The sequence below is a fragment of the Ranitomeya variabilis genome, chromosome 1 (genome assembly GCF_051348905.1).
Source record: "Ranitomeya variabilis isolate aRanVar5 chromosome 1, aRanVar5.hap1, whole genome shotgun sequence".
Classification (NCBI taxonomy): Eukaryota; Metazoa; Chordata; class Amphibia; order Anura; family Dendrobatidae; genus Ranitomeya; species Ranitomeya variabilis.
Window position 1 is genome coordinate 392,792,835 of NC_135232.1, and position 18,775 is coordinate 392,811,609.

Here is an 18,775-nt window from a genome sequence, read left to right on the forward strand (position 1 = left end):
TCACCAAAACTGCCAAATTTGCTAGATCATACTCAGAGCATGATGTAGCAAGTTTGTCTGTCAGTGCAGCGTTGACAGTTTTTAAACGAACTCCTCACCTGCTGTTGATTTGTTCATTCTGCCTCCCGAAGATCGCAGTAAGGTTTGGCTCACATTTATTTTGCGCTGAGTGCTTACAACAGGGATTCCGGGTAAATCTCTGAAATACATGAGTCAGACGGAACCCATGGTGGAAGATTTCCTCTAATAAAACAGATGGAGTCACCGTGAACACTGTCTGACCTGTAATACAGTGATGTCCGTCTTTTTAGACCACAGTTCTGTGCACTTCTGAATAAAAGGATATCGCTCAAAAGATGTAATTCTGCTGCCTCATTATAGTGAATTCAGCGGTTTCATCTGAATCCCGTAACTCGGAAATTTAGATAGAAACTCCAAAGTGCTCTGCATAGAGCACAGGATAAATGTGATCCCAAACGTTCTGTAAAATGTTCCCAATAAAAGCTTCTGTAATCACAGTATACCCAGAAACGCCCATGTAATTTATATCTCTTATATAAGAGTGATTGCATGTCAGTGGGCTAGACCATGAGTAAAACACTACTCGAAACATGTAGGTCCGACCACTAGCATATGTTTTGTTGGAGTTTCATTTTTAAACAGATGAATAATGTTTTATGAATATATTGACTGATTGGGAGCCTTGAGGGTATGTGCACACGTCAGGATTTCTTGCAGAAATTTTCCTGACAAAAACCGGACATTTCTGCCAGAAATCCGCATGCGTTTTTTTTGCGTTTTTGACGTGTTTTTTGTGTGGGTTTTTTTTGCATTTTTTCCCAATGCATAAAATAGTGGGAAAAACGCGGAAAATCCGCAAAATTAATAAACATGCTGCTTTTTTTTACCGCGATGTGTTTTTTTTCGCGGAAAAAAACGCATCATGTGCACAAAAATTGCAGAATGCATTCTAAATGATAGGATGCATAATGTATGCATTTTTAATGAGTTTTTATAGTGTTTTTATCGTGAAAAAATGCGGAAAAAAACGCGAAAAAACCTGAACGTGTGCACATACCCTTACTTCGTTTTTGCCATTTACTCTGCCTCTAGACAGCTGCTCTGACTGGATCCTGCTGCTTGTTTTTGGAAAAAACTCATGGAGTCAATATCGTAACTACACCTGTAGATAAATTTCCAAAGTGGTATAATTTCCAAAATGGGGTCACTTCTGCTATTCTAGCACTTAGGGGCTTTGTACATGGAGTCTGCAAACTATTCTAGGAAAATCTGCGCTCCAGGAGGCAAACAGAGCTCCAGCCGTTCCGTGTCTCGCAGTGTGGCTAAGCAACCATATATTGGGTGTTTTCACATTCAGCAGAAATTGTGGGACACATTTTGGTACCATTTTTGCCCTTTTCGCAATGTGAAAATGTAAAATCTTAGGCTAAAACTAAATTTTGGTGGTAAAAATATAATAATTTTTTTCTTCACTACCCAAAGGTACAAAAATTCTGTGACCCACCTGTGACATCACTGTGATCATTACACCCCTAGATTAATTCATTGAGAAGTGTAGTTTGTAAAAAGGTGTTTCCTATGGGGTTCTGCCAATGTGACATGGTACTCTCAAATCAGTCGAGCAAAATCGGAACTTCAATACTTCTTCCCTTATGAGCTTTGAACTGTGCCTCAAAAGTAGCTTTCGACCAAATATGGTGTATCGGTGAAATTTTGGAGTTCATTTTGTCCTGTTACCCTTGTGAAAATAAAAAGATTGGAGCTACAATAACATTTTTGAGGGAATAATGTGATGACAGCTCTAGGTTATAAACTTCTGTGAAGCACCTGTGCGTTCAAGGTGCTCACCACACATCTAGATAAGTTCCTTGAGGGGTCTAGTTTCCAAAATGGGGTCACTTGTGGGGGTTTCCACTATTTAGGCACATCACGGGCTTTCCTAACATGACATGGTGTCCACTAATTATTCCAGCAAATTATCGGTATGCATTCAAAAAGTCAAATGGCGCTCCTTCTCTTCCAAGCCCTGCTGTGTGCATAAACATTAGTTTTCCTCCACATATTGGGTATCGGCGTACTCCAGACAAATTGCAAAGCAAATTGTATAGTGCAATTTCTCCTGTTACCCTTATGAAAATACAATACAAGGGTTAATACATTTCTTGAATGTGGTGCAGTTTTAGAATGGTGTCACTTTTGAGTATTTTCTGTCATATAAACCCCTCAAAGTCACTTCAGATGTGATGTGGTCCCGTAAAAGAAAAAGGTCCTGTAAATTTTTTTCAAAAAATGAGAAATTGCTGGTCAACTTTTAACCCTTAGAAGTTTCTACCCCCCAAAATTTAATGTTTCATAAATTGTACTGATGTAAAGTAGACATGTGGGAAATTTATTTTATTAACTAATTTGTGAGACATATGTAACTCTCTGATTTAAAGGCATAAAAATGAAAAGTTTTAACCCCTTCCCGACATGTGACGGAATAGTACGTCACATGTCGGGACCCCCGCTTTGATGTGCGCTCCGGCGGTGAGCGCACATCAAAGTCGCGACATGTCAGCTGTTTTTTACAGCTGACATGTGCGCGCAATAGCGGCGGGTGAAATCGCGATCACCCGCCGCTATTAACTAGTTAAATGCCGCTGTCAAACTCAGACAGCGGCATTTAACTACCGCATCCGGCCGTGCGGCCGGATATGAGCGCATCGCCGACCCCCGTCACATGATCGGAGGTCGGCGATGCTTGTACATTGTAACCATAGAGGTCCTGGAGACCTCTATGGTTACTGATCGCCGGTGGCTGTGAGCGCCCCCCTGTGGTCGGCGCTCACAGCACACCTGCATTTTAGCTACATAACAGCGATCTGATGATCGCTGTTATGTAGCAGAGCCGATCGGGCTGTGCCTGCTTCTAGCCTCCCATGGAGGCTATAAAGCATGGTAAAAGTTAAAAAAAAAAGTTAAAAAAAATTTGAAAAAAATAAAAAAAATATAAAAGTTTAAATCACCCCCCTTTCGCCCCAATCAAAATAAATCAATAAAAAAAAAACCCAACCTACACATATTTGGTATCGCCGCGTTCAGAATCGCCCGATCTATCAATAAAAAAAAAGCATTAACCTGATCGCTAAACGGCGTAATGAAAAAAAAAATCGAAACGCCAGATTTACGTTTTTTTGGTCGCCACGACATTGCATTAAAATGCAATAACGGGCGATCAAAAGAACGTATCTGCACCAAAATGTTATCATTAAAAATGCCAGCTCGGCACGCAAAAAATAAGCCCTCACCCGACCCCAGATCACGAAAAATGGAGACGCTACGGGTATCGGAAAATGGCGCAATTTTATTTATTTATTTTTTTGCAAAGTTTGGAATTTTTTTTCACCACTTAGGTAAAAAAGAACCTAGTCATGTTAGGTGTCTATGAACTCGTACTGACCTGGAGAATCATAATGGCAGGTCAGTTTTAGCATTTAGTGAACCTAGCAAAATAGGCAAGCAAAAAACAAGTGTGGGATTGCACTTTTTTTGCAATTTCACTGCACTTGGAATTTTTTTCCCGTTTTCTAGTACACGACATGGTAAAACCAATGATGTCGTTCAAAAGTACAACTCGTCCCGCAAAAAATAAGCCCTCACATGGCCAAATTGACAGAAAAATAAAAAAGTTATGGCTCTGGGAAGGAGGGGAGCGAAAAACGAAAACGGAAAAACGGAAAAAGCTCCGGGGGTGAAGGGGTTAAAATTGCTACATTTTCGCCAAATTTGCGTTTTTATCACAAATAAACGCAAGTCATATTGAAAAAGCTTTACCACTATCATGAAGTACAATTTGTCACAAAAAATCTGTTTCAGAATCAGTGGGATCTGTTGAAGCGATCCAGAGTTATTACCTCATAAAGTGACACTGGTCAGAGTTGGAAAATTTTGCCTGGCCATGAAGGTGAAAACAGACTTGGGGATGAATGGGTTAAGTAATGAAAGAAAAATGTGAAAAATACAAGAAGAAAAAAAATTGGGCCGGCAGAGCACAGCGGTAACGTCACCGCTGTGCTCTGCTTTATGGCCGGCACTGACACATTCAGTGCAGGAAGCTCTGAGCAGCAGCGCGGACGCCGGGGGACGTGACAGACATCAGAAGGTGAGTATATACTGTTTTTTTTTTACTTTTACATTGGTAACCAGGGTAAATATCGGGTTACTAAGCGCGGCCCTGCGCTTAGTAACCCGATATTTACCCTGGTTACCATTGTAAAACATTGCTGGCATCGTTGCTTTTGCTGTCAAACACGACGATACACACCGACCTAATGACGAAATAAGGTGTTGGCCTTCTAGCTCCGACCAAAGATATCACAGCGGGATCCAGATCGCTGCTGGGTGTCAAACACAACGATATCGCTATCCAGGACGCTGCAACGTCACGGATCGTTGTCGTTCTCGTTGGAAAGTTGTTCAGTGTGAAGGTACCTTTATACACCATGTTCCAATTATTATGCAAATTTTTGGATTTTCCTAAGGGTGCGTGTCCACAGTCCAGATTGCCGGTGCTTTGGACGGAGCGGAAAACCCGCTCCGCCCAAAGCGCCGCCCCCTTCTGTACGTGCGGTGATTCCGGATGTGTTCATTGCACACATCCGAGAATCTCCGCACCCCATATTTACCTTGCGGCGATGGAGCATCGCCGCAAGGTAAACAGACATGCTGCGTTCTAAAAAGACGCGCCGTATGTCCGTAAACGCAGGGCCGCCGGATGCTTGTTCGTACGCATAGTGGAGATGGGATTTCATAATATCCTCTCCACTATGCTGTAACATCTGGACGCTGCGGTTAAACGCAGCGTTCAATCCACAGCTAATCCGGATGCAATTTGTCCCGTGGACATACTCTAAATGGTCGGTGCAAATGACAGTCAGTCTAATAAAAGTCATCACCTGTTAGAGTATACATCAAATATTATTGAAGAAACTTCCCAATGATAACAGTATAATCTCCAAAATGAATAAAAACTCAAAATGCACTGTTCCAAATTATTAGGCACAGTAGAATTTCTAAACATTTGATATGTTTTAAAGAACTGAAAAATTGAGTTTGAGGTACTCCTGCACCATACTCTCCATTCATTCACAATGTGTCAGACTCTGCTGTGCTGGTCTAAAAAATGTGTGAAACAACTCACAAAAATTGCTAATGTTACACTTCTCTTACAATGCTACTAATGTTCTTGCATTGATGACTCGACGTTCCCAGGGTTGGAAGTCTATAACTGAGATGCACACTGTGTATCTCACTGCTGTCTTGGGAAAAACCACTCTTAAGATTGTCTACAAGCGTGTTTCGATACTCCAGCATGCGCTGGTCCCTTTCCAGGGGGAGGAGCATCTGGCAAAATGTACTCTTGTACCGAGGATCTAACAGAGTGGCAACCCAGCAGTCAGCACTATTTCTAATCCTAACAATACGAGCATCATGTTGCAGATAGTGAAGCAAGAAGGCGCTTGTGTGTCGGGCGCTTCCATGAGGTCCAAGTTCATGGTGTGTTGGTGGCGGAGTAACACTGAAGCTTGCTTCCTCTGTCACCTCACGCCAACCATGGACAACAAAGAGGGGTTCAATACACTTTTCATCACCTGTTCCACCTTGTCCTCCATTTGTCCCTCAGCTCCTACACGTTCAGTAAGTTTATATGGTACCATAAGCCCCCCTATTATCAATGCCGGAGTTGGGGCAGGCAGACCAGGCAGCCACCTAGGGCCCCCAGCCAGTGGCATGCCGCTAACAGTGGCACACCACACAGCCACTATGGGCCCCTGAGTAAGAGGAGCCAGGAGCCACACCGCCCCACCCCACATCACGCATTCACCTTATCGGCATCATGTGACGCTGCCTCTCCCATCACTCCGCCTCAGCATGTGCCAGCAGTGGAGCTGATGAGACGCTGAGGTGCTCTGCAGAAACCAGAGCAGCAGGGGGACAAGGAGAGGTAAGCATTGTTTGTGTGTGTATGCGTGTCTGCTGCACGATACTATGTGGGGGGACTGCACTATATTGTGTTGTGTGTGTCTGCTGCACTATACAGTGTGTGTGGGGGCTGCACTATACTGTGTGTGTGTGAAGAGTGCACAATACTGTGTGTGTGGGGGCTGCATTATACTGTGTATGTGGGTGGGCACTGAATTATACTGTGCGTGGTGGGCTGCATTATACTGTGTGGGGGGGCTGCATTATACTCTGAGGGGGCTGCATTATACTCTGAGGGGGCAGCATTATACCCTGAGGGGGCTGCATTATACTCTGAGGGGGCTGACTTATACACTGAAGGGGCTGCATTATACTGTGTGAGGGGGCTGCATTATACTCTGAGTGGGATGCATTATACTGTGTGTGGTGGGGCTGCATTATACTGAGGGGTCTGCATTATACTCTGAGAGGGCTACATTAAACTCTGAAGGGGCTGCATTATATTCTGAGGGGGCCGCATTATGCTCCATGAGGGGACTACATTATACTCTATGAGGGGGCTGCACTATACTCTATTAGGGGGCTGCATTATACTCTGCATGGGATGCATTATACTCTATCAAGGACCATGGGGAGTGCATTTTACTATATGTACTATATAGGACCTGCATTATACTGTATCGAGCACTAGCTGTACCAATCATTCTTCCTCAGCCAGAGTAAGGGTATGTGCACATGGTCAGTAAACGATGTGGGTTGGATGCTGCATACTTGTGTAGTGTCCAAATGTTACAGCATAGTTGAAGGGATTTCAAGAAATCCCATGCTCACTATGCATGCACAGACGACCGTAGCTCACCCGCGGAGACTGACATGTGGTGCGTCCCTCCAGACCGCAGGGTGTCTATTTATCTTGCGGAGATGCGAGTCTCCCTGCAAGATAAATTTCACCTATGCAATGTTTTGGATATGGTGAATCCGCATGGTTCAGTGATCACATGCGGAGTCACCTGCGTTAATAGACGGCAGCGCTTTGGATGCAGCGGACATGTGCTGCATCCAAAGCGCTGCCAATTACTGAATGTGTGCACATACCCTAAAGGGGCCGGGAAACAAGCATAAAACAACTTCAATATTATCGATCATGATCGTTTACCAGCCTGAACTTAGGGCTTGTAAATACAACAGAAAAATTTCTGTGTGATGGTGCAATATGTGACCAATTGGGGCCCCACTTCAAATTTTTGCCCAGGGCCCCACTTTGCCTAAAACCGGCCCTGCCTGTAATCCATCTTCCCATGGCACCCGCCTGTGGGCAACAGTCAGGAACTTAAAGATATTGTTATCCCTTCCACATCTTCATCCAATTCAACCTCTTTCTCTGGGACCACCACCTCCTCCCGCAAACTATTCAAAGTGTGCTCCAGCATGTAGACAACTGGAATAACCATCTTAGTAGCCATTTTGAAACGGTGCAGAAAGGTGCATAAGTCCTTCATCTATGCCCACTTCACAAGCGTTATTTGAACCATGATCATACTGCGTTGGCCTAGGCTATGCAAAAGGACATGCTGCACCAGGGCTTGGCACTATTTCTAGTCCTAACACGGGCATCGTTTTGAAGATAGTGCAGCAAAAAGGTGCTCATGTGTTGGGCGCGTCCATGATGTCCAAGTCTATGGTGTGTTGGTGGCGTAACACTCATGCTTGCTTCCTCCGTCCCCTCCCGCCAACCACAGACAACAGAGAGGGGATCATTATCCTCTTCATCTCCTGTTACGCGCCCATCACCTCTTCCTCCCCAATTTGTTCCTCAGCTCCAGCACCTTCACAAACAGTTTAGTACCGTCAGCCCCCCTTGGTAGCTGTAATCCATGCTCCCATGGCACCCGCCTGTGTGACAACAGTTCGAAACTCAGAGATACTGTTGTCCTTTCCGCATCCTCATCTGCTTCTCTTCCTCTGGGACCACCACCTGTTCCCGCAGACTATTCAAAGTGTTCAGCATGTAGATAACCAAAATAGTGTTGCTGGTGACGGCATCATCAGTGCTAACCATCTTAGTAGCCATTTAGAAACTGTGCAGAAGGGTGCAGAGGTCCTTCATCTGTGCCCACTCTGCAAGCATGATTTGCACCATGTCCGTACTGCGTTGGCCCACACTATGCAAAAGGACATTCTACTCCAGAGCTTGTTGCTGCTACCACAGTCACTGCAACATCTCCAGAGTGGAATTTCATTGTGTCGGCACATCGCACATCAAACGGTTAATCGGTAGGCTGAAAGATCTCTGCAGTAATGCAACTCGATGACATGCGGGGTGCAAACGGCGGAAGTGAGCATACAGCGCGTGCTTTCTGTAACTGATCATCCTGGCTGGGATAGGGGCGGAGAAATTGCTGTACCACTAGGTTGCGGACGTGAGCCATGCAAGGCAGGTGTGTGAAGCTGCACCAGCATGGGTCCGCCACCAGGCTTACACCATTATCACACACGGCCTTCCCTGGCTCCAGGTTCAGAGGAGACATTCATTGCTCAAACACGGCCTGGATAGCTGTCCACAACTCTTAAGCTGTGTGACAGCGATCTCTAAGACATACTAATTTAAACACTGCCCGATTGTAGTGAGCTCTGGCTGTGCAGTATGGATGCGAGGAGGATTCACTCTGCACTGTTTGAACACGTGTCTCATTAAGGGAAAGGTTGTGGGCGCAGGTGGAGACCCTAGAGAAGGTGGAGGAGCCAGAAGCAGTGGAGAAAGTGTTAGATACAGAGGTTTTTTCCTCAAGCCTTGGGGATTTCAAGACTTGTGGAGCAGCGTCTTCCACGCCTGGCCCCACAATCACCTAGTGCTCGGTCAGAGAGATGTAATGCCCCTGGGCATACTTGCTAATCCAGGTGTCAGTGGTGAAATGCACCGTCAGACATAGATTTTTTCAAGGAACAAGTTACGTTGTCTGCAACATGCTGGTGTAGCACAAGAACAGCTTTATTAAAGAAGTAATGGCGACTGGGCAACTAGTACTGGGAGACTGCAAGGGCCATCAGCTTTCATAAACTGTCTGTATCCACAAGGCGGAAAGGCAGCATTTCCGTGGACAACAGATTGGAGATGGTGCAGTTCAAGCTCTTAGAATTGGCATGTGTAGGAGGAAACATTCTTTTACGTGACAACTTTGGGACTGAGAGCTGGCTGCTGTGCTGAGAGATGGTGGAGTAGGGTGAATACGATAAACTGCTAGACTGTGAGTGAGATGCAGGCGGAGATGTTATGGTGGATTGAGAAAGATGTGATGTGCTCGGTGAAACAAAACCAGCAGGCATCTCCACTTTCGTAACAGCTGACGGGCGCTCACTCACCCTGACTGTAGGGGGTAAACAAGTGGAGGTTCTGGGAACGGAGACATCTGTGAGAACACTTGTCACGGTGACAATGTAGGGGGGTTATTAGAAAGCTCTTATCCACAGAAAGAGTGATCATTATCATTGGCAAGGGTCAAATCACAGGGACCCCCACCAATCCTAAGAACTCATCAGAGTGCATTATTGCCTATGGATCCACTTAAGATAACAGACTACAGTGCTTTTTTCCACCAATCCCATAGACAATGAATGGAGGCATCAATTTCTTTGTAGATCCCAGTTTTTGGGATGTGTGTGGGTCTCTGCGGTTGGCCCCCACTGATAAAATTATCAGTCATCCTGTGGCTAGGTGGTTATGTTAAATGTTGGGAATAACCCTTTTATGGACAGTGATTAAGACTTTATTTTTATCCCAATGAAATCAGAATTCAGCAAGGAAAGCAGATTAGTGATGGCTCTCATCCCCTGCATCTTACTAGCCTGGCTAAGGGCTCTTTCACACGTCCTGATATTTCCGGTACATGAAAAAACAGTACCGGAGATATCAGTGTTCTTGTGTGTAATACTTGTGGCAACTGTGTGCCACATCAGTACCACACATAGCGGCGCCTGGGAAGCAGCGGTACTGTTCGCGTTGTTTCCCGGCGCTGGGTGCTGAAAATGGCTAGCATCATTCTCTCCTGCTGCAATTAGTGCTAGCTAGCTAGCAATGTTGAGAGTTGTATTCAGCTGATAACAGCGAGAGCAGACGGTGGCTTATGATAGTATTCATCTGCTGCCGCCTTTGCTATAAATACATGTAAAAAAAAGCGCGAGTTCCCCTGTATTTTTGATAACCAGCCAGGTAAAACTGAAAGCTGCGGGTTGCCTGGTAAAAATAGCCACCCAGCCTTAAAATAGCCGCCCGCAGGCACCCAGAATAGACACATCTATTAATTGAGCCAATTCTGGAACATTGCCCAGCTCTTCCCACTTGCCCTGTGGCGGTGGTAAGTAGGGTTCATATTTGTGGGGTTGATGTCACCTTTGTATTGTCTGGTGACATCAAGCCCATGGGTTAGTAATGGAGAGACGTCTATCAGACACCTATGCATTACTAATCCTATAGTTATATTGTAAATCAACACACAGCAAGAATAAAGTATTTTATTTGAAATAAAAACAAAACACACTTTTGCATTTTTATTTAAAAATAACAGTTATACTCACCTAACAACTATTCAATTGAAGCCATGGTCTCCTGTAATAAAACAAAAATAAAAAAACAACCATATCCCTCACCTGCCCGTCGTTCTGTCCCATGACATAATACATGTCTGGGGATAGATAATTTTCAACCTGGATGGTGCCAAAATGTGACCGTCCAGGCTGAGGACCACTGATGAATGACTAGCGGTGACGTCATTGAGGTTACCTCCGGTCATTGAGGCTGCGTTCCCAGTCAGGCTGAACTGCGGTGACCTCAGCACCATGAGGAAAAAGTCAGTGAGTTCACCGCTGATCTGCGGTGAACTCACTGATTTTTTTTCTCACAGTGCTGAGGTCACCACAGGTCAGCCCAGCTGGGAACACAGCCTCAGTTACCCGCAGTAACCTCAATGAAGTCACCACTGCTCACTGATGCTGCGCTCGCAGCAGTTCATCCATCAGTGGTTCTCAGCCTGGATGGTAACATCTTGGCACCATCCAAGTTAAAAACTATTTATCCCCAAGACATGGATTACAGCGTGGGACAGAATGACGGACAGGTGAGGGATATTGGGTTTTTTTCATTTTCGTTTTATTACAGGAGTCGAAGGATTCAGTGGAATTAGGTGTTAGGTGAGTATAACTATGTTTGTTATTTTAAAATACAAAAGGATACGTGTATTTTGTTTTTATTTCAATTAAAACACTTTATACTTGCTGTGTCTTTATTTACACTACAACTATATGATTAGTAATGCATAGGTGTCTTATAGACGCTTCTCCATTACTAACCCATGGGCTTGATGTCACCAGACAATACAAAGGTAACATCAACCCCATAAATATGAATCCTACTTACCACTGCCATAGGACAAGTGGGAGGAGCCAGGCAAAGTGCCAGAATTAGAGCATCTAATAGATGTGCCTTTTCTGGGCGGCTGTGACATGCTACTTTTAGGCTGGGGTGGGGGGGGGGCAATATCCATGGCCCCTTACCAGCCTGAGAATACCAGCCCCCAGCTGTCTCCTTTAGCAAGGCTGGTTGTTAAAAAATGTGGGGGACCCCATGCCATTTTTTTATTTTTATTTATTTAAATAATTTTAAAAAACAGAGTGGGGACCCCTCTATTCTTGATAACCAACCTTGCTGAAGCTGACAGCTGAGGGTTGCCTAACTGGTTATCAAATATACAGCCGATTTTTAAAAAATGTATTTATAGCGCAGGCTGATGAATACTCCCATCTGCCGCCTGCTTTTGCGGTTATTAGCGGCAGCAGGTGTAGGCTGATGGGAGTAGTTCCATTAGCCGTCACCTGCTCTCGCTGTTATTCAGATGAATATAACTCAACATTCTCCCCTGCGATCGCTAATCTCAGTGCAAACAGGGGAGAATGATAAGAGCGGTCTTCTTTGAAGATAAAGTAACTTGTTACTGCCTCTTCCATATCATTCAGCGCCTGGGGCACATGCCCAGTTTGCCACTCTTTTATCTATGTGCCTGCAATTACTCTATTGGCCAAGAACCTGTTTAATTTATAAGCGGTAGCTTATGCAATTGCTAAATAAAGGGGTGTTACCAAGTTTGGAAGTTATCCCCTATCCATTGGATAGGGGATAACGTCTCAATCACTGGGGGTCTGACTGCTGGGACACCCACCAAACCTGAGAACTAGGGCTCTATGAATGGAGTGGCGGTCGATCATGGGCACTGGCGTCCCTATAAGGAGTGGAAGTGCACATGATCGACCAACACTACTGCAGCGCCCCAGAGTCCTGGTCGTTGCAGTACTGTGGCTCCGCCACTATGGGGAGCCATGGTGCGTCCGATGGCACTGAAGGAGTTCATCTGATCAGGTATCACAGACACCAATACATTTCACAGCTGGGCCTCCGGGGGGAGCTAAGGGTTCTATTCATTAGGCCACTCCCCACCATAGTGGGTAAACTGGGGGTCAGGCAGGAAGTTAGAGGAGAAAGCTGACTGGATTGGACGAAGCAACACCTAGTGGCAGAGGGTGTTGTGGAGGAAGAGACAGTAGGGTCTCGGTCAGGGGTGGGATCCTGACAGAGGCTCGGCATTGAAAGGAACGTAACGGGTCCGCGCCAGCTCCGGGAAGCGGCGGGACCCAAGAAAGGATTAGAAGCGAGATAGATTGTGCTGAGTGAGAAACGAGATCAAGCGATAGGAGAATACCAGTAGGGGTTGTGCTGTAAGACCGGAGCAACATCCTACTGAGGCGCACTACCGGTGGCCGGAACGCCGAGGGAGTATTACAATAACCAGCTTCAAGCAATACTCTAAACAGCGGCAGGACAGTCAGTCTCAGGCGGGCTGTCTCACCTAAATCACCTATGAAGTCTTGGGAGGCAATTGCGGGAGAGGGGCGTCTCTAGGGTCCCGGAAGAACTCCAGGCCTATCCGACAAACGGGTGCCGTTCTAACTGTAATATCAGGAAGGGACGGAAGATTAGAAGAACATCATTTAATCGAGTTGTGAGGGAACACGAGAAACAGACACAACAGTTGTGGGGTACTTTCCGTAAGCACAGCAGGGAAGGACTACAACACATAGCGCTAAGAAGGAAGGCACCGATTTCCACCTGTGAAGTGAACTCTGGAGGTGCCATTGGACCGGCCGGACTTGCGCAGCCTGGTGAACCATATTCTGGACTGAGGACTCAGAGATCTCCAGTAAAGAGGTAAAGAGACTGCAACCTGGTGTCCTCGTTATTTACCGCGACCTGCACCCCACAACTGCACCACCAACATCCACACCTAGCATTCACTGTGCGCCCCACGGCAAGGTCACGGACCGGGGCCTAGCCGCCGTGACAACCCCAGAAGCAGAGACTCAGAGGCCCGGTACCGGGTACCCCTCGGCCCTGCGGCGGTGGGGGCGCTACAACTTGGCGTCACGAACAGGATCTACTTAAGCCTGAGGAATCAGGTCATGTGTGCCTTGGAACTGTGATCTACTGTGTTAGGACTGTATTATGTTGCAAAGACTGTGTTCCGACATTCCCCGCCAAAATCGCCGCCATTATAACACTATGTGGCGCGCAGGGAACATGGGGCGTGTCCTCGTGGGCGTAGCTTGGAAGAGTGGCGCGAAGATGGAGCCCGCCCCTCACCGATATTACTATGTCCAGAGAATATGCCCATCAAGGAGAAGGGCCCGCCTCCTAGTGTGGGATGGTGGAGGAGAGAAAGGCCGCCCTCCGGACGGGGAGGGGCAAGAACTTCTGGAGACCACGAGGCAGAATCCGATTGGCAGCATGGAGCGCGGAAGTCACCCCGGGGAGGGAGAGAAGACCCGTGCCAGGTTCTGCCAATGGGAGCCGGCGGAGTCCTTACCAGGCTGCGCTAATCAGGAAATCCTCGGGGCAGAAGTGGAGGAGCTGTGCCGGCAGTTCCGGAGTCTGTGCCAGCGAGCAACCACCCCTGGCGAGGAGCCGCACCCGCACCAGGTATCGGCCCTGCAGCCGACAACGGAGGAGGCCGACACCGGGGGTGCATCGGAGGCAGGTAACCGCGCCGATCCCGGCGTGGCGATTGAAGAGCCCCTGCTGGTGGATATAGACTCACCCCCACCACAACCACCCGGGCGAGTGTGTAGCCGCATCGAGTGCGAGAGGCCCTGGGAAACTCTGCAGACGGCCGATCGCCCCCTACGGCCCATCAAACAACCCACGCAGCTCCAGGGAGAATGGGTAACCTTCAAATGGACCCGTGCGGCCACTACCAACCTGATGGGGTTTCCAGGGGATGCCCAAGAGGAGGGGGAGAGTATCGAAGTCATCCGCCAGAGGGAGTACCGCCAACAGCTGCGCCAGCAAGAGGAAGAATGGGCCCGCAAGAAGGAGCTCCGGCGTCAGGCTGAGCGAGAGAAGGACCTTCAGAATAAAGCCCAAGTCAGGCAAGTTGCGGAGGAGAACTGGGGGCCGCAGCGCTATGGCGTGATCAATACCTTCCGGCTGCAGGGAGGTTGGGGCTTCATTAAGGAGCCCGGTCTTGCCTTGGAAGTGTTTGTAAACCGGCGGGATGTAGAGGCACACCTCATTGAAGGACACCCAGGCCGGGATCTTTACCCAGGAGACCGGGTTCGGTACACCCGCCACTGGGGGGATAAGGGGTGGTATGCCCTGCACGTACGCAAATACAAGCCGGAAGTGACCGTACCATCCTCTGATGATCCCTCAAGGCCGGCAGTTATTGCCCCGATTTCTCTGTGCGCCAAATGCCTGCGGGCCATCACTCCAAGGAGAACCGTGAGTACCCAGACCCCTATCCAGGGTGCGGACGCCCTCTATGTGGTGGCGGGGGGAGACCGGTACTCGCGGAAGCCGCCTCCCGACTTAGAAGGATAAACCTCGATACCATGAATCTGTAAATAGTTACTGTTTCTCGTGGTCCTGCTAAACCCGCTCAGGGTAAACTCCTAAAGGGATCCCTTTTGTTGACCCGGGATCCCTATTGTTTTTGGTTACTTTTCTATTTTTTCTATGTTATTCAAAAACTGCTGAAATCATGAACAGTGCATGATCCGAACTTCTTGTAAATAGTTGCACCTTATTAAAGGCGCTCCCTACTGGTTTTACTTAAAGACTCTTTGCGAAGATACCGCACTGGAACCTTTGCTGAGTATGGACTGGTAGCTTGAGAAAATACGCTACCTCACAGAGACTTGGTCCTCTCTTAAAGGGGATGTTCATTTGCCGCATTTCGATAGTAATATTGCTTAAGACAAGTAGCAATAATGATGATGAGAGGAAAGTGATGATAATGTTTGTACAAGAAAGTTATATGTGTTTAATTAGTTAAATGTGAAGGAATACTGATGATGTGCTCTGAGAAGTAAAAGGTGAAAGATAGAAGAAGGATGCAGTGGGCCCGTAGAAATAGATGTGGTGTCCAGCATGCAAGAAAGGAAGAAAGATAATGAGAAGGCTTAATGTTCGATAGACAATGTTTAGATAATGTTGATAGATAATTAGGATAGAAGGTAAACCCTGAGTCCTCATAGGAGTCATGTAGAGATGGCTCAGTGCTCTTAAACTGAAAGGAATGTTATGTTCTATACTGTGTATAGTAGTTGAAAAGGCAGTAGGCCCTGGCTGAATGGGGCGGTCCTGTAACAGAAAGGAGAGGCAGTAGGTCTGGTGCCGATAGGACACGCGGTCCTGCAGATTTAAAGAAGGCGAATGGGAAAGTTAAAATACCTTATAATGTGATTATAGGAAGGTCTTTAGTGGATTTAGAGTGTGAGTCCTTAAAGGCAATGTTAAATTATTGTTCAACAATTTTGTACTTAGTAGAATACCCGGTTGGGTAACAGGAGTTATTTATAGCCTGTAATTTATAATGTTAACCATGTTTGTAACGTTCAAGTGTCCTCACCTCCCATAAAGGGAAGCCTGTTCAAGTATACTTATTGTTATTACACTCAATGAAACTGTATGTCTTTTTGCTAACTTGTATTGTTGTTTTCTTCCCAGTCCCGGAGTACTGTGTTTAACCAGGGGGGAGTGCAGCGCCCCAGAGTCCTGGTCGTTGCAGTACTGTGGCTCCGCCACTATGGGGAGCCATGGTGCGTCTGATGGCACTGAAGGAGTTCATCTGATCAGGTATCACAGACACCAATACATTTCACAGCTGGGCCTCCGGGGGGAGCTAAGGGTTCTATTCATTAAGCCACTCCCCACCATAGTGGGTAAACTGGGGGTCAGGCAGGAAGTTAGAGGAGAAAGCTGACTGGATTGGACGAAGCAACACCTAGTGGCAGAGGGTGTTGTGGAGGAAGAGACAGTAGGGTCTCGGTCAGGGGTGGGATCCTGACAGAGGCTCGGCATTGAAAGGAACGTAACGGGTCCGCGCCAGCTCCGGGAAGCGGCGGGACCCAAGAAAGGACTAGAAGCGAGATAGATTGTGCTGAGTGAGAAACGAGATCAAGCGATAGGAGAAATACCAGTGGGAGTCGTGCTGTAAGACCGGAGCAACATCCTACTGAGGCGCACTACCGGTGGCCGGAACGCCGAGGGAGTATTACAATAACCAGCTTCAAGCAATACTCTAAACAGCGGCAGGACAGTCAGTCTCAGGCGGGCTGTCTAACTCTAATCACCTATGAAGTCTTGGGAGGCAATTGCGGGAGAGGGGCGTCTCTAGGGTCCCGGAAGAACTCCAGGCCTATCCGACAAACGGGTGCCGTTCTAACTGTAATATCAGGAAGGGACGGAAGATTAGAAGAACATCATTTAATCGAGTTGTGAGGGAACACGAGAAACAGACACAACAGTTGTGGGGTACTTTCCGTAAGCACAGCAGGGAAGGACTACAACACATAGCGCTAGAAGGAAGGCACCGATTTCCACCTGTGAGGAGAACTCTGGAGGTGCCATTGGACCGGCCGGACTTGCGCAGCCTGGTGAACCATATTCTGGACTGCGGACTGAGAGATCTCCAGTAAAGAGGTAAAGAGACTGCAACCTGGTGTCCTCGTTATTTACCGCGACCTGCACCCCACAACTGCACCACCAACATCCACACCTAGCATTCACTGTGCGCCCCACGGCAGGGTCACGGACCGGGGCCTAGCCGCCGTGACAACCCCAGAAGCAGAGACTCAGAGGCCCGGTACCGGGTACCCCTCGGCCCTGCGGCAGTGGGGGCGCTACACTACATTCACACGGGCTTCTTCCACAGATCTCAGCACCAGGGGCACATGCAAAGGTTGCCCCCTTCTAACTACGCCCCTGAACATACTATATTGGCTGAGAACCTACACACGTTATAAGCGGTAGCTTATACAATTAAAGGGGTGTTCGTAAGTGTGGAAGCTATTCCCGCTCCATGGGATAAAGAATAACTTTCCGATGGCTGGGACCCCACCGATCCCAAGAACGGGGGCTCTGGGGAGCAGCACGTGAAAGGAGCAGTGGTTATTATCCATACTACTCTACCGCTCCATTCATTTTTAATGGGAATGCCGGAGATAGTGCTCAGCTGGTCTTCACCCCCTCCATAAGAATGAATGAAGTGGCAAGCATGCTCTATTCACATGGGGGTCCTCGGGATCACTAGGGGTCCCAGTGGTCCACTGATCAGATGGTAATCCCCTATCCTGTGGCTATGGCTTCTTGTCTTTATAACAGATATATATATATATATATATATATATATATATATATATATATATATATATATATATATACGTATCTCACACTGGGGCCCCTCTCGGTAACATACAGGTAGGTATATAAGTCTCCAGTCTATAGGGGGAGGCTGCTTTATTGCCATGGTAACCACTCCAGAGACCGGGAATAGTAGAGGATAACGTGGCGAAGCTATGAGAAGCGATTCTACAAATTGTCGCATACATCACCGCATAGGACCACTGCTGCAAGTGATCGGAGCCCGAGCCGTGCAGCCACTCAGCGTCTTCCGGTGCAACCGCGAAATGCTTCCCCCCGGAACACAGACCCGAAGTGCTGCAGCGCGTGGCGTAATGGCGTCCACACACAGAGCAGCTCCGTGTACAGTGCTGTGTGTACGACTGATAGCGACTGCAGGCAGCACATCTCCCCTCCATACTGTATCCCGCCAGTGCCTGCAAATAAACGGACACATTACTTGTGCTCAGCCCCACACACTGAGACTACAGGGACTACACGACACGGCATTGTAGGTTATTTCAGCCAGGAGAACTAGTGTGGGTGTGATTATACTGGTGAGGCACCGAGAGTTTGGAGGGTGAACTGGCCAACAAGTCTGCCTAATGGCTATAAAGTCTGAATAATGGCTACAAAGACTGGCAACTGGCTATAAAGTCTGCCTAATGGCTATAAAGTCTGAATAATGGCTACAAAGACTGGCAACTGGCTATAAAGTCTGCCTAATGGCTATAAAGTCTGAATAATGGCTACAAAGACTGGCAACTGGCTATAAAGTCTGCCTAATGGCTATAAAGTCTGAATAATGGCTACAAAGACTGGCAACTGGCTATAAAGTCTGCCTAATGGCTATAAAGTCTGAATAATGGCTACAAAGACTGGCAACTGGCTATAAAGTCTGCCTAATGGCTATAAAGTCTGAATAATGGCTACAAAGACTGGCAACTGGCTATAAAGTATGCATAATGGCTATAAAGTCTGAATAATGGCGATAAAGTCTGGCAACTGGATATAAAGTCTGTCTAATGGCTATAAAGTTGCCAACTGGCTATAGAGTCTGAATAATGC

At 47.2% G+C, this 18,775-nt stretch overlaps 1 protein-coding gene across 3 annotated transcripts in view; it reads right to left on the minus strand.

Annotated features, from left to right (window-relative positions):
• The window catches only part of LOC143761275 (zinc-regulated GTPase metalloprotein activator 1B-like), a 179,042-nt gene extending 160,916 nt beyond the window's left edge, over positions 1 to 18,126 (minus strand). For 2 of the 3 annotated variants that reach the window (XR_013212262.1, XM_077249093.1), the window contains exon 1: positions 17,915 to 18,052. The gene's annotated coding sequence lies outside the window, so the exon portion shown is untranslated. Of the gene's footprint in view, positions 1 to 17,914 lie in introns of all 3 variants that reach the window. The other variant, XM_077249092.1, reaches the window with a different exon arrangement.
• Between the last annotated feature and the right edge of the window lie 649 nt (positions 18,127 to 18,775).